Here is a 23,869-nt window from a genome sequence, read left to right as displayed (position 1 = left end):
TGTAAAATTCCTGTTTAGAAAACTTTAAACCCTTTCCCTTTGAGAGCTAAGCAGGTGCCATAGCTGCTGAGTATCTGCTCTGTTACTGGAGGGGGCAGTGGCTGGTCTTCTGCTCTCTCTGTTCTCCACTCTTCACTGTAATTGGTGGTTAATGGAGCCGTCTGTCAACGATGCAAAGTGCCTGCTGAGCCCTGATAAAAGCTAGAACAGTGCTTGATCAGAGCCTATGTCATCTCTGTATGTAAATACAAATAACTAGAGATAACTGTGTAGTTTTCATTATTTGTTAGTATTTGTTTTAGTTAGTACTAGCCCTTACCGATTTTCTATAGGCCCAACTATCACCTTCACTTGTATGAGCTAATACCCCTTCAGCAAGAATGAAGCATGACTTATATTGTAACGTGGCCATATGCCATCAATAACCAGACATATAATAGATCTCATATCATTTATTAATACAATGAAAAACCAGCAGAATGATTACGTCTGTAGATCTTGGTTGTCTTCTGAGAGAGGTCGTCTTCTTCCAGCAGGGGTTGTGATCTTGTCCCCCTCAGGCTGATGCTCCAGGTCTTTCGTGCTGACACTACCAGTAATGGTTAATGGTGATGTTTTTCGCCTCTTGCACTCCGGCTCTGAGGCATCTCCTTCATCAGGTCTTTTTGTGGCAGATGTATCTGTTCTGGAGTATCGGTGCATCCGCTCCATTGCCATGTCCTCTCGGTTGCACTGTTTAGGAACTGGTTTATCATCTTTGGGCAGGTCTCGCAGTCTAAGACGGTTTCTGCTCAGGATGTGTAGGAGATCTCCTGCTAGGTCTTCTATGAAATCTTTAGTTAATGTTTTATCAATACTTTCCCACCAGGACTTTGCTCCTTTGGGTAGGGGTATTTCAAAGTTCTGCCTCTTTGCCGCCAGGTATATACACGCGCATGCAATGACCTGTGGCTTATACTGTAGACAGAAGGTCGTCATCATTAGGCAGCCGGTAGCCAGGTTGTTGGCCATGCGGGTAACGGCTTCGCTGGCATTCACCGAGCTGGCACATACAGCAACAGTTTCATAGGGATGCTCAACTACAATGTCTAATCCAAAGGTCTTAAATAGGATTATCTCCAGCTGGAGAATCTCATCCGCGGTGGGCGGGTAAGCCCGGCTTTGTGTGTGCAGCTGCGATCTCTTAGGGTACAGGCAGGCGTGGCAAGCTGTGATGATGTCTGCCACCAAATGTGGCTGTTCCTCCACTTTGCACGCTAGGAATAGTGCGGCGGTGGCCACTGCATATCTGTTATACTTGGTGAATGACTGTACCATGTAGAAGCGCTGCATGTACACTATGGCCGTGCTGACGGTCACTCTGGACAGTTGGAGCCGCCGCCCCATGTCCAGAATAAGTAGTGCCGCCTGCTGGCGGTAAATAAGCTCTTTATGGGCTCGTAGGCCGCATTGCCTCGAAGGGCTCTTTCTCAATTGCTTTTTGGTATAAAACCAAGAAGGGGTTAGAGTCTGGAAATCCTCCATCTTCTAAAGTCCACGAAACTAACTGAACACAGTGAAACGTAGAACCACCTAGTGCATCACGTGGAACCTAGCGCATCACAATCACAGGCTCCTCCCACATCAGGACATCTAATTTGCATATCTTTATGATATTATTCGAGAGTTCCATTATAATTTTATATATATAGATATATATAGATATATATATATATATATATATATATATATATATACACTAGCTGGTACCCGCGACTTCGTCTGCGGTGATTGTAGAAGTGGGTATATACAGGCGCGGGTAAGGTTTTCGTACTGTGTATATGGTATGGGATATGAAATGTAACTTTGTATCTTGTTTTTTCTGTAATTCAGAGAATACGTGAGACTTTTGTGTTGAAGTTAATTTGTATTTGAGCTGCTATATATACGGTGTTGTGAGAAACTTTACATAGTGACTTTGGGACAGAAGTATTTGAAGTTAACCCTTTCCTGCCGATGGCATTTTTTGATTTTCGTTTTTGACTCCCCTCCTTCTAAACCCCATAACATTTTTATTTCTCCGCTCCCAGAGCCATATGAGGTCTTAATTTTTGCGGGACAAATTTTTCTTCATGATGCCACCATTATTTATTCTATATAATGTACTGGGAAGCAGGGAAAAAATTCCGAATGGGGTGGATTTGAAGAAAAAATGCATTTCTGCGACTTTCTTACGGGCTTTGGTTTGACGGCGTTCACTGTACAACCAAAATGAAATGTCCCCTGTATTCTGTGTTTCGGTAAGATTCCGGGGATACCAAATTTATATGGTTTTATTCACATTTTGACCCCTTTAAAAAAATCCAAAACTGTGTTAAAAAATTTTTTGGGGAAAAGTCGCCATATTCCGACAGCTGTAACTTTATTATAAGTGCGTGTATGGGGATGTATAGGTCGTCTTTTTTTGCGGGACTGGGTGTACTTTGTAGTTCTACCATTTTCGGGAAATGTTATTGCTTTGATCACGTTTTATTCAAATTTTTATCAGAATTAAAACAGTGAAAAAACGGCAGTTTGGCACTTTTGACCATTTTTCCCGCTACGGCGTTTACCGAACAGGAAAAATATTTGTATAGCTTTGTAGAGCGGGCGATTTCGGACGTGAGGATACCTAACATGTATGTATTTCACAGTTTTTAACTACTTTTATATGTGTTCTAGGCAAAGGGGGGGGATTTGAATTTTTAATCCTTTTTATTTTTTTTAAAAAAAAATTTTTACTTTTTTTTTTGCATTTATTAGACCGCCTAGGGGTATTGACATGGGTGGGCGGTGTCGTGGATTGTCAGAGCGGTGGGGGTCGGCAAACATGGCTGCTCCGGAGCGTTAAAGAGAGCCTCCTGGAGTATCGTTAAGGTGAGGGGCAAAGTGGTAAAGTATCTGTATATGAGATTGTGTGGGGTTAGGTGCTAGGCTGTAGAGGGCAATATGAATTTTGTGGCTTGCTATGGTCCAAAGTGTATGAGATTGCAGAGATGGTGGTGTGAGTTTGGGTTTTGTGGGGGTCCTGGCACAAACGTATGTGCGCTATTGTGACGAAAAGTAGCCTATTGTTTAATCGGGTGTATTAACTATGTTTGTGGAAAATTTCAGCCAAATCGGTGGAGCGGTTCACATTTATAATATTAATAGGATTTGTTTGTATTTGTTAGTTCAGGATCAGTCTGCATCCCTGGACTGTCCGCCACAGAAACTAAGCCCACCTCCCAACTTGTCACTCAAACCAGAAATGAGAAGAAAAGGCAAGTCAAACCCTGAGATGGAAAACCCCTTTAAGGCTAGGTCTACACAGCATGCATGCAGTTTTTAATTGCAATAAAAATAAAACGTTACATACGGTGAAAGAAATACATCATCACATAACTTTTACCGTATATACTCGAGTATAAGCCGACCCGAATATAAGCCGACCCCCCTAATTTTACCACAAAAAAACTGGGAAAACTTATTGACTCGAGTATAAGCCTAGGGGGGGAAATGCAGCAGCTACTGGAAAATTTCAAAAATGAAAATGGTCGGAGTTTTTGGGTGCAGTAGTTGCTGGGGAAGGGGAGGGGTTTTTTTGGTTGTCTGTCTGCCCCTTCCCTGAGCCTGAGGACTGCTTTTTTTACCCCACTTGGAATTCAGCCTGGCTGAATATAGGGGATCTGCAGTGCTCCTATTAACCCCTTCCTGATGGAACAGGAGCACTGCAGATCCCCTATATTCAGTAGACCGGGCACTGTCAGACAAAGGGATACCTAATGTGTATGTGTTTCACAGTCATTTTCTACTTTTGGATGTATTCTAGGGAAAGGAGGGACTAAGAACTTAATTTTTTTTTTTTGCACTATTTTATGGGAGATTCTATACATTGATATTGTGGCTGGTCATAAACCCCCCCTCACCCTCCTAAAAAAAAAAAAAAAAATTTTTTTTTTTTTTTTTTTTTGCTGACTCGAGTATAAGCCGAGGGGAGCTTTTTCAGCACAAAAACTGGGCTAAAAAATTCGGCTTATACTCGAGTATATACGGTATTTCAATTTTATTTTGTGGGCATGCTCTGTGATCTGAGCGGAGGGAGGGGAAAGAGGTGAGCTGTAACTATCACCTACTGTGAACAGCTTATTCTGTCTATATAGGTACTATCTGTCTTTGTATTACTGCCTGTGATGATCATAAGACTACTGAAAAGTGATCTCCATAGACTGGGAAATATCAGCCTGTTAGGAGGCTCAGTGGTCAGTGAAAACAACAAGAATTCAGATTTTTTTTTATATTGATAGTGATATGAACAGTTGTTAGGTCGGTGATATAAAAAGCGCCCAGGACTAACACTGCTGGTATTCTTTTACAGGCTGCCACAAGACATTTTGCATTTAATTTTTCACTGGTACATGTCAATTAAGCCATTCATTTGATCCATGTTATTTTAGTTACTGGGGTTTCTATGAATTCTTCTTGTATTTGTCAGCTATACAATGTATACATCTCAGGGTTTCAGCCACATCCACTTGTATGACTTGCCTCCAAGCTGAGCTGGTCACACCATCACGCTCAAATGATCTGAGTTCCATCGTATCCAGGGGCTTCCTAACAATGTCCTATGATGACGTAGCCCTTGTGCGCTATAAATGGCGTGTCTTCCAGCTATCAATGTCCTTGTCATAGGCACTTGAAGAATTAACTCTGTGTCTGTCATTGTAGTCTTGTTGACAGAAGCAAACGCTCCAAGGCAGAAGACTGTTACTATTTAGAGGCGCAGGAAGTGACAGGGTACCCGGGAGTCAAGGGAAGGTGCGTGAGCTCAAAATAGAAACCTACAGAAGAAGTCGCGTACTATACAAGAACAAATAATGCATATGACACAGAATATACAATGAATGGTGGATGATTCAACGCGAGCGACGGAGTAGAAAGTAGTTTTATTTATAACATAACACTGACAATAAGGCCAAGATGAAGCCCTTTATCAAGTCGCTGCCTTATCTCGCCCTGTACCGTTACTCATTGTTTATGTGCTATGTTATACATACAAGCTCATAATTCATTATAGCCCCTGGATGTGCTGGATCATCTCATTTTTGGTTATGCTTTATGGAGCAGCTGCCTCTTTTTGCCTGAGGTCTGGGCCGGGGTGTAGGTTTTTATTTACAGCTATACAATAAAAGCGAGATTATTTTGCTGAATGTAACTTGCCCATCGGTAACGTTTCCTTATAAGTCCTGAATCAGCCACAACTTATAAACAGACATAGAAACACAGCAAGAAAAAGATTTCATTATTTTCTTTGCTTGCTGGGATTTTTTTTTTATGGTTGGAAAGAATTTTGCTTACGGTTTTTCACCTAGATGTATATATCTAGTGCTATACTGTATACTAATAGATTCCTAAAGTGGGAGTGCTCATAGGCTCGGTGGTTAGCACTGCGGTTCTGGGGTAAAATCTGCATAGTGCTTATATGTTCAGTATAAAGTTACATGTACTTGCACATACACACATGGCTGCTACTAGTCTATGTATAAACAAGGAGGCAGTATCTTAGTGGGGTGCATGTCTACTCCTGCCATAGCCACGAAGCCTGGGCCCTTTCACAGTGAAGTCCCCCCTTCTGTACCCCATGGCCTTCCTCTACACTCATCTGATCTCAGGATTTGGAAGCATCCCGGGTGCATGTTGTGTGCATTGTATACATAATGTAGTCATAAATCCAGTCTTAAAGTGAGAATTAATTGAGAATGAGTATCCCTATGAATTCCCATTCAGCTGATAAGCAGCCATTGAAATGGCTTTAAAAACTTTTTTGTAGACCAATGGGAATACAACACGGATGCATCATACCAATGACAGTCTATGGGTCTGTGAAAATAATGATATCTGTGTGACATTCATTTTTCGCAGATCCAGAGACATGCAAAATATAGAAAATGAAACAAACAATTGGTCTGCAATTCACAGATGTGAAACCAGTTTGAAATGAGCAGGATATAGTGTGTCCATGAGTAGCATGGATGCAGACGTGTGAATGAGGCCTTATGGGTATGGCCAGTCTTCCATATACACAGTCCAGTCATATTAATGTGACCACCGCCAACTTTTGACGTCAACATTAAATAACCAATGGCAGAAGGCACGTGTCATCAGCCATCTGGGTGCACTCATCATTGTGGAGGGTACGATGGATCAACACAAGTATGCATCTATCCTTGCAGACCATGTTCCCCCTACATGCGAATTTGTTTTTGCTCAGGATGATGGCATCTACCAGCAGGACAATGCGACGTGTCATAAAGCTCGCAGTGTACGTGCGTGGTTCGAGGAGCATCAGGATAAGTTTGCCGTACTCCCTTGGCCAGCAAATTCCCCGGACTTGAACCCAATCAAGAATTTGTGGGACCACCTCGATCGGGTTGTTCTCGCCATAGATGCTCAACTGCGTAACCCAGCACAGCTGGCCACGGCACTGGAGTCGGCGTGGCTCAACATCCCAGTGATCATCAGCACAACATCCCCTCTCTTCCTGCACGTCTCGCAGCGGTCCGCTCTGCTAAAGGGGGTTATTCTGGATTTTGGCAGATGGTCACATTAATGTGACTGGACTGTGTATTACCTTCCCACAAAAAAAATTGCAACAAAACAGCGCACATCTCCTTAATAGAATAACAATCTTATTGACACTGATAACATACAAATGGGAACTTCAAAGCAATTAAAACCATACACAATACAGGGTCTACCCAAAATGAGGATGACCCACCTTAATACAATACAAAGGGCCCCAAAATACATTAAGTCAAAATATATAGAATAATACATCAATTCAAGATATCCATATCACACCATACTGGAGACCACCCAACACAGAAAATAAAGATCTCAAACAATGTCCAAATAGTGCAAAGACCCAATGTATGCGCTGACTGGAAAAACCGCACGTGTATCACCGCTACATTGTGTCTTCCTCAGGGGTATCCGCCTCTGTCACCGCTTCTTCTTCTTGCAGCTTCCATCACTAGACATCAGATCCACTGGATACAGATAAAAATCTTCTCCTAACACGCTAAACATTTCTTCCATATCTTTGTAAGAAAATGTCATCGGGGGTCACAAAGGTGAATATTTAAGTGAAGACGATGAATACAAGATTATATTTGGTTTTCTTTCTGAACTTACAGAGAAATGAAAGCTGTAAAGGAAATAAAATGTATTCACAATACGAAACGGGAGAGAAATGAACTTTTCAGGAGGTGTCGGTGCATGACGCTGACATTTCCATATTATGAGGTCTGATTTGAAATAAAATCTTAGAAATGGTTTTCAGATAAAGGAAGGAAAACTTTCTATAGTTGGTGTACATAATGTCATCGGCTCATCTCAGTCCTGCAATTGTCGCTTCATATCACAGTCTGCCGTCTCTCTGCATATTAATGTATTTCAGAGAGCCCATGCCTCTGTTCATATTTTGCCATAATGGCTTCCATTTTTTAAAGGGACAACAGCAGATTTACTGGATCTGGTTTATATGGGTTACTTTGTTTCTTGGTGGAGCCCAATAAGTATGTAGGTGTTCAAGGTTATAGTATTATCCATTGTTCTTGTCTTCAGAAATATCAAGAAGGTTGATGGGACATTGTCTGGTAGTGTAAGGGCCCCTTCACACGGCGTAAGCGCTCGGCTCATTCCGAGCCGTACACGCAAGTGCTTCTTAACACTTCCCATTCACTTCCATGGGAGCGCTCGTAAAGCCGGGTTTACGCCCGCTCCCATTGAAGTGAATGGGAAGTGTTTAGAAGCGCTCATGTGTACGGCTCGGAATGAGCCGAGCGCTTACGCTGTGTGAAGGGGCCCTAAAGGAACAAAAAAAAAACAGGAAAAATTCTTCTTTCCCCTCCTATTCCTCTCTCCTTTCCCCTACAGTGATCACTGTTTCTGAATACATTGTACAAATCTGTGCTCCATATACAGCTTACCGCTGCAGACCAAGGAAGACCATGGAGAGAGGAGAGGAGGAATTTAGGTACACTTCAAATTTGTAGCTTTTCATTTGTATCTGACCAACATAAGATTCTTTAGGGTCCTTTTTCTGCTAAAAGGACTCATTGAAGTCAATGGAAGGCTTTTGTACAATGCTGAAATTCCAAACCAAATTCCTCACCATTTTCCTCCGTGTGATTGGACCCTTAGGAGCAGAGATGGGCGACCGGCTTGAGATTATTTTCATGTATAGTTGCAAGATCTATCAACCTGTTTCAGTTCGGCCTGAACCAGAAGTGCCATTATTAAACTCTGATGTCTCTCACCTATGACATTACTTAGGAGGCCAGAAGATTATTGAAGAGCAGGGCCGTTTCAATACATTAAAGAGCCCTGTTCAAACTTTTTGTCTAAGGCCCCCCGCAAAAAATTTAGTTTCCCCATAACTAGGACCTTCATAAGGCCCTGTGCCCCCTCAACCATCACAAAAAATAAAGAATACCTAACTGGGACAGCCCCTGAGATCCAGCACTGTTTTACTCGATTTGATGCAGCTGAGGGGGCCCCCCCGCAACCATAGGGCCTGAGTCAAACAGAAGGATACAAGTCAAAAACTAATTAAGCAAAAAAAAAAAAAAAGATAAATTCAACATGGACCAATTAAAGCCTGAAGCTTGGTGAGAGCCTTATGTAGATGTGTGGATGACACATTGTAGTGGTGACATATGTGGCCAAGTCTGCCATTATGGGTGCCCTTGATCCTGTCTTTAATCTCTAGGATACAGTGATCCATTTGTCTTCATTGATATTATAGGAGAGTTCAATGGTCTATATTTGCAGCGCCCCCATACTATCACCCAGTGTGAACCCGACCTAATATTCTGACAACTCCCAGATTCTCACCAGCATGTAAAGACAGAAACAATTTACACTAAGTAATGACTGTTCCTGGAGCGTGAAGAAAAATATAATTTATACATAAGTGGATTAATAAATTAGGAAAAACTCACACCACATCCTCTATCCCCTAAACACAGAGCAGATACGGCACAGGCAGAATTTCAAATTCGCTCTTATAATGATCTCCCCATATGGATTATCCCAGATTAGGCCTCCGAGGATCATTCTAAAGCTTTTTACTCACTGGCTTTCTCTAATAAAATAGCCAACTGGGATTTGACTTTTAGGATTTGGATAATAGATTTAGAACAGCAAGTACTGAGTCAATCCTCAGATGTTACACTTTCAGACAGATCCTTTCAGGAGAAGTACACAAAACCTCAAGCAATAATGCCGTAAGTGGCACAACATGCCACATTTCATGAGATGGACCCGAATTTTCCTATATTTTCTCATCTTGAGTCTGTACATGGTCTTCAATGGTGGATTCACGTTTTATAATACATTAGTTTATCAGCTAGAATAGTATAAAAAATAATGAAATTGAAACAAACCCTACAATCCTACAAAATCCCTATTGGCCTGGCAGTAGTAGCTCAAAAATGGTGGAATTGTTAGATAAAGATGTGTAGAGATGCAGCAGCCCAGATGCATGAAGTTCAGGGGGTTGGGTGTGTTGCTGTGGTCAAGGATCTCTACCAGACCCACCACTGCAGTGAGGCCTGTACAATGTCTGATGGTGGTTGTAGCACATCCTAATGGTGAGCCTCCCTGAGCCTGATGGCGGTGAGGATGCCCTTTATGATGAGTGCAGAATTAAGATGTAGGAGACGAAGATGTAGAAGCAACATCTAAAATATTTTCTCTTGCAGGTAAAGCAGACAAACAATTGAACGTCTTCCGGATTGTGAAGATGATAAGGGCTAAGCCGTGTTTATGACTAATTGACCAATAATCCTGGGTAACTGTCGGCGTCCTAATTAATTAGGCTGAGTGCCAGCAGTAAGGAAATGACATCAGACATACTATGTTGGTATTAATTCCTCACTCAAACAAGAAGGAAATAGTGACGCACTTTTATTAAAACAACGTGGGGTTAAATCTCTAGCATTCAGCTTTTAAGGATAGCAAGGTTTTTCAAACATTACAGGATTCCTTCACAGGCACAAGTCTAAGGGGGAGTTCACACGGAGTAACGTGCCGCATGATGTGGCACATATACGGCGTGTGAGACTTTGAGCGCCGTATATGCTCCCATTGATTTCAATGGGAGCCGAGATCGTATACGCGGCGTTATTTTGCGGCCGCAAAATTGCGGCCGCAAAATAATGCGGCGTATACGAGACTAACTCCCATTGAAATCAATGGGCGCGTATACGGCGCTCAAAATCTCACACGGCGTATATGTGCCACATCACGTGGCACGTTACTCCGTGTGAACTCCCCCTCAGGAATTTCCACTTGGCTGAAGCTGAGGTTAGATGATCGCATGACTGGTATGCCCCACATTAACATAGGCAAATTCCACTACAGGCTCACCTGTCAATGTGGCCCTGCACTTGTTACCAAACTACAACTCCCATCATGCTTGGACAGGTTGGGATAATGGGAGCTGTAGTTTGGCAGAGCCACACAGGTTCTGCGAAACTGCTGTTCCGATACAACAGTGTTGCACAACTTTTGGTCCTCCAGCGGCAGATCTCTCCTTAATTTTTTTTCTTATTTTCCTCCTCTAAAACCTAAGTGCATCTTATTATCCAAAACTACGATCGATGCTGCTAAAATGTACAGGGATAAGTTACACAAGGAGGCCCGAGCTAAGCTTTTTCACTGCAGCTTTTACTCCCCTGACTCTATCTCAGATTCTTCATGCAACGCTCTAGTTATGACCAGTAGAGATGGGCAAAGCTCACAAGATTTATGGCTTTGTCTGCCTGTTTTGTTTCAGGCCAAACTTGTTCTGCACGATCAGAAGTCTCTTCAGACCCAAGACTAAAATAAGCCAAGGCCAAGAGAAGGCCCAAGAACGTAATATAATTTATATATTATAATTCTGGGCTCTCATGGCATATGAAGATCCTTCAATGTCCATTTCTGGCCTCCTTGCCAATGTGACATGCCCAAGGGGATGCAAGCATCACGACGGTAGCATGCCCCATAGCATGACACAGGGAGCGTGACATCAATCAGGAAGCCAGAAGAGGATGCTGAGGGACAATGAGAATGTGCCAGGGAGCCCTGGAAGGGTGATGTAAGGTGAATATAAATGTTTATTATATTTCTGCACCTTTCCTGGGCATCTGCTTATTATTGGGTGACAAACCCCAAAAGAGCTCCAAACTTCTGCAAAAGTCAACTTTAATCTGGTCCGAACTGAACAGGTTCCTTCATCTCTACTGACCATAGCTACAAACACAGCTCCATTCACTCGAAGAGATCATGGTGGGCAGGGATCCCAGAGGTTTGGCCCTTGTCTGATTTCAATGTTGCAGCATAACATAGTAATACATTGTTGTGACATTGTTAGATGCAAATATAAGTTCAGATATTTCTGACTTTTTCCCTCCAATGTACTAGTGAAACAATTGTAAGAACTGATCCCATTACTGTTCTTATGTTTTTGTATGGGATTATTTCTGGCATCAGTCTTGACATCAGACGTCTCCCTCTCCCAGACATAACAATGTTGCAGGAAGCTTCCCAGACACAACTGATAGATGAGAACCCAGAGAGCTTCTTGTGTTCAAGTTATCATCATTTTATTCCTCATACTCAGCATTGTACAACATGGGACTAAACTATGGTATAGGCATGAGATATATGATCATCCTGAGGCACAACTTGAAGTTCATTTGCCTCAATGCAAAATCCACCTCCTACCATGATAATGACAATAATGTCTTGTTATGTAGTAAAGAGGTCTTTGTATCTTAAGGTACTGTCAGGGTCTGGGGTTGCTAGGTGGGGTGGCATAGACACACAAGTCCAGTTTCTTCAGTCCAAAACAAAGGTAGAGTTTATTTTCACTCAAAAAGGTAGTGCAGCAACAAAAGAAACAATACAAAAATAAATACCTGCCCGGCTAGGCTCTAACTAAACATAGAATAGGTTACTTCACCTAGAATAACAGAAATCCAAAAAGCCAGTAGAATCATTCAGGACACAGCTCCAAAAATATGACCTCTCTGTTTGTTCTCCAGCCAAGCTCTGCCAAAGTGTTGCTGCTGGAGCAACTTCTTAAGCTTCCTTGATGAGCAGACTCTCTGCAGCTGAGTCGCTGCCGGAACATCTCCAAGGTGTGGACTGGAGGGGGGTGGAATGACAGGTCCCACTAACAACCTACCTGCCATTCCTAAAAATCCAGTCCAATACTGAGCATTTACCAAAGTGCTCAGCAGACGAAAGTTGTCTGCTGAGAACAAACATTCCTGGAGTTTTCTCATCTCACCCACCTGAGTAGTCTGGTCGAGATGTACACCCCCTCCATTACCTGACCAGCCATCGGCTTACAGTACTAGATCACAGGTACAATTGCATCCTTGGCATCCCCTATAGCTACGCCCCTAAAACCTGTTCATATGAGAAGGAACGTTAGTCTTTATACCTTTCAGAGACACAGTGAAAATGAGCGATATAGCTGCATATATACTGCATTCCACAATATAAATTGACTTTTCCATCCCCAGTGGAGCTGACAATCTAATTTCCCAACCACACACTTCAGTTTCATGGAAAACCAATTAACCTACCAGTATGTTTCTGGACTCTTGGCAAGAACCAAAGTGCTGGAGGTAATCCATCTGACCACTGAAGGACAAAGAAACTGCAGATGGCTCACGAGCCCAAGGAAGCCGAACTGCAAGGCAGAAATTCTAAGCACTATATTTTTTTGCACTTTCATTTAAAGGGGATCTGGTTAAGAGGGACATGACAGAATACAGTATTATGTTTGGAAACTTGTTGCATGCTTCCAAACTCCCAAGATTCAGGGTGCTGTCCTGGGCCACAGGAGTTATGTACTGATATCAACCCTATCTGCATCCTGAGGATGCAGATGGAGTTAAGTTGACCCATTTCTCTTGCTGGCACCTATATCTAGATTGCACCAGCTGCTCCCTAAATCTGCGACTGGCAGAGACCAGAGTATGGGGTGTAAGGGTTGAGGTGAGTATTATTCTTTTTTGTTAGTGCATTTTTATGTGAGGGCCAAAAAGAGGGTGCTTTATACTCTAGAGGCCGCAAGGAGGGGCGCATTATACTACGGGGTCACAAAGAATGTGACATTATATAACAAAGGCCTCAATAAGGGGGGCATTATAGTGTGAGAGTAATAATGAGGGGGACATTATAGTGTGCTGTAGGAGCCACAACCAAGGGAGATATACTTTGTGGAGAACATGATACAATGTTGGGGCCACCTAAAGGGCATTATACTGTGTGGGGGCACAAAGGGACATGGTTACATGGTTGGGAATGGGTAGAGTCATGGCTGGGGTTGGAGGCATTGGCTTATGATACCTAAATTCACTGTGTGCAGGGCAGATTTTGCCCCTTTCCGTAGTTCGAAAGTTGTGAGGTATGTCTATGACTGTCGGTAAGTAAAAAGTCACTACACTCTACTAAGAGAGCGCCGAACACATATTTACTCCAACTGTGTCTGAAGATATTCCTTGGTGACCGAAACGTCTCAGCTGCTGGATTACTATCTAATAAATTCAAATAAGCATCTATGAGATTTGGAGTGCGGAGTACTTCTTTATTTTATGGCTCGGACCCTGCAGCGTGCCTGTTATCTCTATACTTTTGTGCCCTTGAAATGAACAGTGTGGTGGATTCCTCAATGCAGAGGCTGCCATAACTATAGTTGTGCTGGCAACACAAAGATAAATCCAGGCGCTCCGTGTTTATGGAAAGGTGAAAAATAATGATGTACTGTATGCCGCCATCAGTGGTATTAGTACCTTGCAGCAGTATAAAGTTCATAAACAGTTCAATGGTGTGCATATCAAATGAAGAGATGAGATCTATAAATATAAGTCTTGGTAGAACTCCCATCTCTTCATATGATATACACTCCATTGAACTGTTTATGACTTGTATACTGCTGCACTGACAAGTGCACTAAACCCCTGATGGTGAAATACAACACATTATTATTTTTCACCTTTGCAAAAACACGGTGTGCCTGGATTTAGCTTTGTCGAACTGACTATCTGTCCGGGAATATCAAATTTTGGTTAAAAATCTACCAAATTAATATGGCGAGTCGTAAACACAACCATAAAGGTCTGGATGTGGGTACCATTATGCCTAAATCACAAACTTCTAAACGGAGACATTTCACCCCAACAGTCACTAAGTGGTAAATATCAACCTAAGAGAATTGTTCCTCCATCTAACCACTCCAGGGTGATAGGAAGACTAACACACCAACGGAACAAACTATTCACCCCTAGCATTACTGTCTTGTTCTATTGCTGGCTTGAGATTCTATGATTGAATCCCACCATTTATCTGGTACTCTTTGAGGGCAGGGTCCTCTTAGATTTACAAATCCTTCAAGGAAAGATACTAGTTGGGAATGCTCGAAAATACAAGAGAAGTAATGTACGGAAAAACAAATTTCCCCATAAACCAATCCAACCTTTCTCCATATTAGTCCATCAAGAGGGTGGGAAGAAAAGCCACTCAAATAATTGCTTTTTCTACGCTCTCCAGTTCTGTACTTTAAACATTGCTAGGTTGAAGATAAGTGGCTGCTAGTGCACAGAATGAGGCAATAAATCTAGCCTCGGCAGTAGTCGCACAATATATGCACCCTTGCCCAAACTGACTGTACATACCTCCAAACTTTCAGATAATGTAAAGAGGGTCAAAATTTGCAGTGCGCACAATCTCATATGATGAGCTATACCTCTAACCTTGCCCATGCCCCCTAATCCCACCCAGTCCCTTTGTGTTCCCACACAGAAAATTCCTCTTGGTTCCCTGCTTCACCATTTATCCTGTATCACTGCTGGCAGGTGCATAGTGATGCCACAAGGGGCCCATTATACCATCAGGGGGCCATAACATGGACATTATACCGTGTGGGTCATAATACTGTATGTGAGCCACAAGGGGACATTATACTATGTGGGAACCACAAAAAGGTCATTATACTGTGTGGGGGCCACTAAAGCATCATTATACTGTGCGGAACTGCAAAGAGACTGGATGGGAATTGGTGAATGAAAGAGGGCATAGGCATGGTTGGAGGCATAGTTTATTATACATGGCTGTGCGCATTGCAGATTTTGTCCCTCTTTATGTTAACTGAAATTTTAGAGGTATGTGCAGTCAGTTTGGATAAGCATGAATATCTGGTGCAGCTACTGTCATGGCTAGATTTATTACATCATTCTGTGCACTAGCAGCCTCTTATCTACAACCTAGCAATGTTTAAAGTACAGGATTGCTAGAGCATAGAAACAGCAATTATTTGAGTGTCTTTTCTACCTCCCTCTACATAGACTAAAATAGAGTAAGTAACTCTGCCTGAAAAGAGGAGAATACTTTTTTTTTAATAAGATACATTACAAAGTTCCATATATTAACCTGTACTGCGACAACTTGCTTATGACTAGAGGTACACTTTAAAGTTGCTGCAAACCTTCTGCCCCATCATGTATCAAACATCTTGATGCTTGCTATTACCTAAAGGAAGACCAGTGCCATATTTCATCGCTGTGACAATGTACATACACATAGAACTGATTTATCAGCAATGAGCTGACTCTAGAAGGTTCTTCATTCTATTGAAACATTTTATGATGTACTAAATATAATGAATGGAGGTAGGAGTCATGTTGGAAAATCACTGGAGATCCAGCAAGAGGATTATAGTAATTATTCAATGTGTATGGGGGTGGTAATACAGTAGTTGGCAGAGGGATAGACACTGTACAGTCGGCAGCAGACACATCCTTGTTCTGTGTTTAATGGGCAATTGAGCAGAGTTTGTCAGCGATGTGTTCTGCAATGTGGACACCAAGTAAAATGCTAATGTAATCTCTTTACTAAATATAAACTAGTTACATTATATAGCGGTTGTCCTCAGCTTGTATATACAGCACAAAGCTGTCAGAGATATAGGAACATACAGAAAATGAGAAAATTGAGATACGCTGCCCTCTAGTGGAAGACAGAATTTTTTTTATTAGTATTAAATTTGCTTTGTTTTTTTTTGTTTATCTATTCTATCTATCTATCTATCTATCTATCTATCTATCTATGTCTACCTATGAAATATTGGGAAAGATTTACTGATCAAACCGAGAGAGAACAGAGAGACTATGGGGACTATTTTTTTAGGTTCATTAGGGGCCATCATTAAAAAGGTTGTCTGGGATTTTTTGTATGAGTTATCCTAAGGATAGACCCCGCACAGAACACCCATTTATTGTTGCTTCTGATATCTGTACTATACAGTGCATGGAGCCAGAATCAGTTTCGTACACTATATAGTTGCTATGTAGCATTACTGCATCACAGCGCCCATTGACATCAACAGGAGCTATGATGCAGTAATGTCACTGGGCCACTATACAGTGTACAGAGCTATCTGTTTCTGGCTCCATGCTCTGTATACTACAGGGACCAGAAGCATCCCCAAATGTCTGATCTATATAGGAGCCAACCATCCACTCGCCCACCAACCAGATATTTAGGGTGTATCCTAAATATAACAAAAAAATGCAATCCATCTTCCTCCCCCAAGAGGGACATTAGAGGGCAATATTTATGTAGACGTGTAGACATCAAGGGCATAGTCAATGCAAGAGGCTATTATTAAGGTCTGGGGGATTTTAACAGTGATATCATATTACAGGGATAATAAAGACAGTGATGTCACAGTATATGGTAATACATAGAGTGATGTCACACAGTATAAGGCTGCATTCACACTGAGTAACGCTGGCGTTTTTGTGCTTATTTTTGCACATAGCGCCGCGTATAAGCCGCGTTTGCGCCGCGCTATTTTGCAGTCGCTTTGCACGGCGGAAACGCGGCGTATACGCGGCGTTAATGCGGCGTTAACGCGGCGCTATGTGCAAAAGTAAGCACAAAAAACGCCAGCGTTACTCAGTGTGAATGCAGCCTAACGTCACAATTAGAGATGAGTGAGTAGTATTCGTCTGTGAAGAGGCGGAGTCTAAGATTGGACCACAGCAGTCTCCATTGTGGTCCGATCTTAGACTCCACCTCCTCACAGACGAGTCTCTGGCAGAACCAGAGTTGATTGGCCGAATGCTGCACACTGGCCAATCAACGCTGGTCAATGCATTCCTATGAGAAAAAGTCAGCTCCCTTATAACCGCAAGCTGCCAGCTCTCCTGACTAGCAAGGACGAGCCTGTAGTGGAATATTGAGGCTCTACTCGAAACGAATATCAAATCCGAATATTTCACTACTCGCTCAACTCTAATCACAATATAGACATAATACACATAGCATCATAATACCACTTGCACCCAGTGTTGTCATACATATAGAATACAGTGATTTTAGGGTACAGCGATGATGTCGTAGCACAGGATTAACCCCTTAGGAAAAGGCCATCTTTTTCTGTTTTTTTTTTATTGTTTATTTATTGAATGTATCGCCTTGTAATATTGTATAATATACAGTATATTATGGCGGAGGACATTGGGGTTACAGAAGTTGATCTCATATGTTGGCAAATAATTGTAAATTTGGGAGAAGGCAACAAGCTCCTATTTATTAAAGCAGCAATATTGTGGAGTGAGATGATATCGTCCGGCGCGCTCTTATTACAGGGCCCATTTATCACAATGTCTTACACTCCTGTCTGATTGATGAATCAGTCCTCCAGCACACCCCGCCATGACGTGATATTATCTCATATGTGATAATATCAGCTGCTTGATGAATAAACTCCATCAAGTGTGCGCCATTGAGTGACAGGGTAAAGGGGCAGCGTTTTAATGATTAAATGGCTTTTCTATGGTTTTATAACTGATGGACTTATGATAACTGTATGATAATGGCGGCGCAGCACACACTTAGAAAATCCCCCCTATGGGCTCCTTGTGAGTGAAGCTCTAGTGTGCTTGCATAATTGATTCACTTCTATGGGGCTTCAGAGACTATAATCACTGGCAACGCTCACGGCCCCATAGAGGTGAATGGAGTGGCGCTCTATTCAAAAGGTGGCCTTAAGGGGACTTCTGGTGCACTGTCATCCTGAACAATGTGGGACTCAGCAATTGGACCACCCTTCAATTGGAACCATTTCTTATACCCTGTCCTGTGGATAAAAGTGTCCATAAAGGCAAAACCTGTTTAATACGAAACCATCTAAGGTGTGACCCTGCCAACTTCTATATGTCCCTACGCCAGTGCCGCACCTCCCATGAGGCGACCTGAAGCGAGCGCTTCAGGCGGCGCTATGCCAGGGCCTCAGGGAGGGCGGCATTTTTGCTAACCTAAGCCAGTCCAGGACAAGCTGTCCTGGACTGGCTTATCACCGAGCGGTGGTTTGGGGAGGCCACTGGAGCAGCGCTGCTCCGGCAGCCTCCCCTCACGCTCAGGCAGAGAGCAGGCAGTCTCCGGGCCTACTCTCTGCCGGCGAACGGGGCTAAGCCCTGCCCCTTCACTCGGCCACGCCCTCGATCCACCCGGCCACGCCCCCGAACCGCCCCCTCCTCCCGGCGGGGGGGGGGGGGGCGGCTTTCTGCAGTTAGCTCGGGCGACGAAAGGGGAAGGTTCACCCCTGCCCTACGCCATACTAATCTACTGAATGTAAGATAGCAAGAAGTAGAAGAAAGGAATATAAATGCAGAGTCAGACTACTCAGGTTATGTAGTCTGTGACCATGGAGATGCATAGGTCTGCATAGGAGCTGTGGACACAAAATGGTAAGACTGAGGCCCCACATTGCGGAAACGCAGCTTTTTTTGTTGCAGATTTTGTTGCGATTTTTTTGAGCCAAAGCCAGGAATGGATTGAGCAGAAGGAAGAAGTATAAGAACTTCCTATATATCTCCCATTCCCCTTGTAGCCATTCTTGGTTTGGCTCAAAACTAGGGTTGAGCTGATCTTGAAATTTCAGGATCGACTTTAAAATCCGATTTCCGATCATTTTCCATTCGAACCCGATTCCGATCCTAATGTAAGTCAATCGGATTTTTTTATTGATCGAAAATCGGATTTTAAAAACAATCTTGTTCACTACACAGCATGGAGTCCAAACATTTTGGACACCACGCTGTGCAGTGCAACTTAGTCCCCCCACTTACCTGTACAAAACCGCTGCCACCTCCTCTCCCAATGTGTACGCCGCACCCTAGGGCTCCGGGCACCCCCGCCTTCCTAGGCTGGTGTGACTGATGCTGGAAGAAGGCAGGGCTTGTTGTGGCTAAGCAGAGTATGGGCGGGTACAGGGCGGGGAGACGTCTCACGTCTCCCCTCCCTGTACCCGCCGACACTTTCCTAAGCCACAACAAGCCCTGCCTACTCCCAGCAGTGACACTCGCCTAGGGAGGCGGGGGCAAGCACAGTGCTCTGTTGGCGTGCGAAGGGAGAGAGGAGAGTAGAGAACAATGGCCCGGAGCTCCGGGGAGCGGCAGCGGTTCTGTGCAGGTGGGATCGGAACCCCATCACGATCATGAAATTTACTCTATCGCCGATTGGGATCTGATCTTTTCTGATCCCGATCGCTCAACCCTACTCAAAATGCAACAAAATCTGTAACAAAAAAAAGCTGTGTTTCTACAATGTGGGGCCTCAGCCTAAACAGGTTTTTTTAAAAAAAAATATATATATATATATATTGGAAAATTAAAAAGGTTAGTGCAAAGATGAACATACAATAGCAAACAAATCAAATGAACTCCTGAATAGCAAAAAAAAAGTACAATTATGTCCCCTACAGTGCACTTTAAAGAGGACCTTTCACCATATCCGGGCACATGCAGTGTTATATACTGCCGGAAAGCTGACAGTGCGCTGAATTCAGCGCACTGTCGGCTTTCCCGATCTGTGCCCAGTGTGAAGAGCTTACGGTCTGGTACCGTAGCTCTTCTATGGTCAGAAGGGCGTTTCTGACACTCAGTCAGAGACGCCCTTCTTCACAGCACAGCCTATCGCGCTGTACTGTGGAGCGGGGAGGAACGCCCCCCTCCCTCCCTGATAATGCTTGTCTATGGACAAGTACTGCGAGCAGAGGGAGGGGGCGTTCCTCCCCGCTCACACAGCACAGCACGATAGGCTGTGCTGTGAAGAAGGACGTCTCTGACTGAGTGTCAGAAACGCCCTTCTGACCATAGAAGAGCTACGGTACCGGACCGTAAGCTCTTCACACCGGGCACAGATCGGGAAAGCCGACAGTGCGCTGAATTCAGCGCACTGTCAGCTTTCCGGCAGTATATAACACTGCCTGTGCCCGGATATGGTGAAAGGTCCTCTTCAACTGGTGCAATATCGAGTTCCCTGACAGACTTCCTTTATGTGCAGAGGTTTTCTTACAAGACTCAAGCTCTGTGGTTTCCTTGTTTCTGTGTCTGCCGTGTACTAAGTTGCACTAATATTTGTAAGAATTAGAGCAGAGCAGAAGTCATCGGTACATAGATAGTAGGAGGTCATTATCTTCTCAAGATTTTATTGCCTGGATTTTCAAGAATGCCGGGTCAGCCCCGAGAACGAAAACTTTAACAGGATACAATTAAACACGTACAGATATGTAGATTTGGCAAGTAGGATCCTGTTCTTGTGACATCACAAAAATTCTTGTGAGACTTAACTTTGTAAGATTTACATGTCAGCTGTTCTTGCTCAATTTGATGAGAGGAGCCAGGTCTAAGGACGTCTCCTGGTAAGTTACTGTACACTTAAGATCCATCTAGAAGACACTTTAAGACTAAGAGATGTAAACGTAGGGTAAGTCACATAGGGTGGAGATTCGGATAACAGAACTATATATTACTGCCTAGGATATTGAATTGTATTCAGTTCCCATCTTCCATGTGGCTTTAATTCTTCACTTTTATTTTGTGTGTGATCAGGAGGTGAAAAGAGATCATTGGATGTGTTGCCTCCTATAGGGTCTGTAATAGCCTATAGCGTCCTCTGGTGGTGCCTCCTATAGGATCTGTAATAGACTGCAGGGTCATGACTGCTCCACCTGTTAGGCCAGCTTACCCAAAAAGACACACTCACAGGTCACTTTGTCATTGGTGCTTTACTTGTGCAGTATTTAGGCACAACACAGGTTAACAACAGTTGCTCGACAACTTCTTCAAGATAAGATAAGATAGTCCTTTGATAGTCCCACCATGGGGACTATTAAAATGTCCATTTACGGCTTGAGAGTCGCTATCCTGCGGCAATAAACAGCAGCCTTTTTGCTCACACCGGTGCTGAGTTTACGTGGGTCCTCTAGGCTCATTCTAAGGTTTGCAAAGTTACGTTTCTGGCACAGACAAGGCTCCGACCCTGGGCCTGATACACACACACTGCAAAGATGGGTAGTCGAAATGATCGGAATGGCATCTCAGGACAAGTGACATAACCAAAAGCCCAAAAGGCATCGAGAAAACTACATTTAGGCTGAGGCCACACGTTGCGGAAAAGCAACTGTTTTTGTTGCAGATTTTTTTGTGTTTTTTTTAAGCCAAAGCCAATAATGGGCCCCAAAAAGAATAGGAAATATATAATAGGTTCTTATACTTCTGCCTTCTGCTAAATCCACTCCGGGCTTTGGCTCAAAAAAAATGAGCAAAATCTACAACAAAAAAAGCTGCGTTTCAGCAACGTGGGGCCTCAGCCTTTAAGAGAGATTTTCCCACCCCGGGATACCTGTAAAGTGTCCCGTCACAGCTTACAAAGGCTGTACCATGAACAGCACTAAGATGTCCCTCCGCTACACAACCAATGGGAATGCTACACAACAAGTGCTAAAAAGGTTCTGCCCAATAAGGAGAATCATCGCACCCTCCATCCAGAAAGATCCAAACAAAAGAATCGCCACAGTGGTACCAAAACACTAAATAATCTACAAAAAATCCTAAAGCACCTGCTCCAGACTTCACCCTGGCACCAATACATGATAGGTCACAAGATATAACATTGTATACAACAATACATCAAGGCGGGACGATCTATCGGGTATCAGCGCCAAGGTGAAGTCTGGAGCACGTATTTTTTGGTTGAATATTGTACAGCGGGGTCTCGTATTGAGCCCCTGACTTGATGAGCTGCAGATACTACAATATCTCATACAGTCCATGACATAACCAAAGGATTATTGATTACAAGATAGCCGTCCATAGTGTGATATTTACTTTGTCCAATGCTATAAGGGAGTGGTTTTTAGTTTTTATGCATTATTTCACAACCAATATGTTACAAGGGCCTGTGGAGTTGTGTTCATTGTATTGTGACACAATGTGGCCTGGGGGTCTGCAGAGACACAAGTTATACCTGCAAAACAGGGATGTGTTTGGACTGAACAGGGTGCTGATAGCTAGATACAACCTCTTCAGTCTGGTGCTGATTTATTCTATGTATATACTATACACATATTTAGTATACATTATAGGTGGATGCTACAACATGCAAAATCTGAATACTCAGATCCCATTATCCCTATAGACAGAGCCAGGTAACCCTGATTATATAGATTATATAGGAGTGCCCTTCTGCTTTCTAAGGCTTCATATGGCTGTATTACATAGGGGGATTCATGGTATCACAGTAGTATATGCAGGTTTATTGTATTATGTGGAGTCTACATATATACGCAGAATCCAGCACCAGACACTAGTCCTAATGCAGAAGTCTATATTATTACTATTCCACATGTCCATGTTCACATAGACAGTAAGCCAACCCATAACAATGCATGGTGAAGTTTATTCCACTGTTTTTGGTGATGCTGCCTTCACAATTTAAAGGGGTTTTCTCACTAAAGCAAGTTATACCCTATCCCTGGGGTTGAGGATAACCTGCTGATTGATGGGGGTCCAACAGCTCAAAGCTCCATTGATCAGGAGGACTTTTGTCAACTGTTCTGGATGAAGCTCCATTAATTTCAATGAGAACTTTGGAGATAGGGAAAGTTCAGCACTCAGCTATTTACAGCACTCCCACTGAAATGAATGGACCAATGAATGCACTACCTAACCACCGCTCCATTGTCCACCACTCCATTGACCACCACTCCATTGACCAACACTCCATTGACTACCCCTCCATTGACCACTGCTCCATTTAGAACATGGACCAAAGTCTTCCATTCTCCTGATCAGTGCGGGTCTAGATGGACAGACCCCCATAGGTCTCCCATGGATGGGGATAACTTACTTTGGTGGAAAAACTCCTTATTACAGACAACACAGACTTGGAGACCAGTAGAAACAATTAAGTTTGACAACCACAAGTCCATCTTGTCTATAGAGCATTGGTAGGCGATTTGCTTTGTCTGAGAAGACACAAATATTCCAATCTTGGTGTCTTTAACTTCTAATTCTTGTACATTATACAATCAGAAGGAATAGCTAGGCATCCTTCCATTGAGACAAAGATTTATGTTCTGTATGTATACACCCTGGCCGAGGAACATCCACATTATCCAGTATACTAGCTACATGTCTACCCAATCTTTGGCACCCTTGGTGGTCTATAGAACTTCTCTTTACCAATGTTGCCGTCTGCTTCTTCTCCAGGAACCTCTCAGAGCTGTATGACCATAGATACAGCCAAGACAGAGGGCAATGGCTTCATCTTACACATAATATATGTATTTTCACTAACCCATAGCCAGGCATATTCCATTGTGTGACATAAGTACAACCCTACTATTGTTGGTATGGAACATATGTGAGCAGATCTTATCTCGTGGAAATATTTTCTGAGCCAGTGAGGATTGTGAGGGGTTAAGTCTATACATATATAAATATACAAGAACAAATCTGAC

The 23,869-nt window shown here is 43.0% G+C and overlaps 1 pseudogene; it reads right to left on the bottom strand.

Annotated features, from left to right (window-relative positions):
• Positions 1-483: 483 nt before the first annotated feature.
• Positions 484-1,524, bottom strand: LOC142217265 (cyclin-T2 pseudogene; annotated as a pseudogene).
• Positions 1,525-23,869: the final 22,345 nt, after the last annotated feature.

The sequence above is a fragment of the Leptodactylus fuscus genome, chromosome 8 (assembly GCF_031893055.1).
Source record: "Leptodactylus fuscus isolate aLepFus1 chromosome 8, aLepFus1.hap2, whole genome shotgun sequence".
Taxonomy (NCBI): Eukaryota; Metazoa; Chordata; class Amphibia; order Anura; family Leptodactylidae; genus Leptodactylus; species Leptodactylus fuscus.
This window is presented reverse-complemented; position numbering and strand designations above follow the sequence as displayed.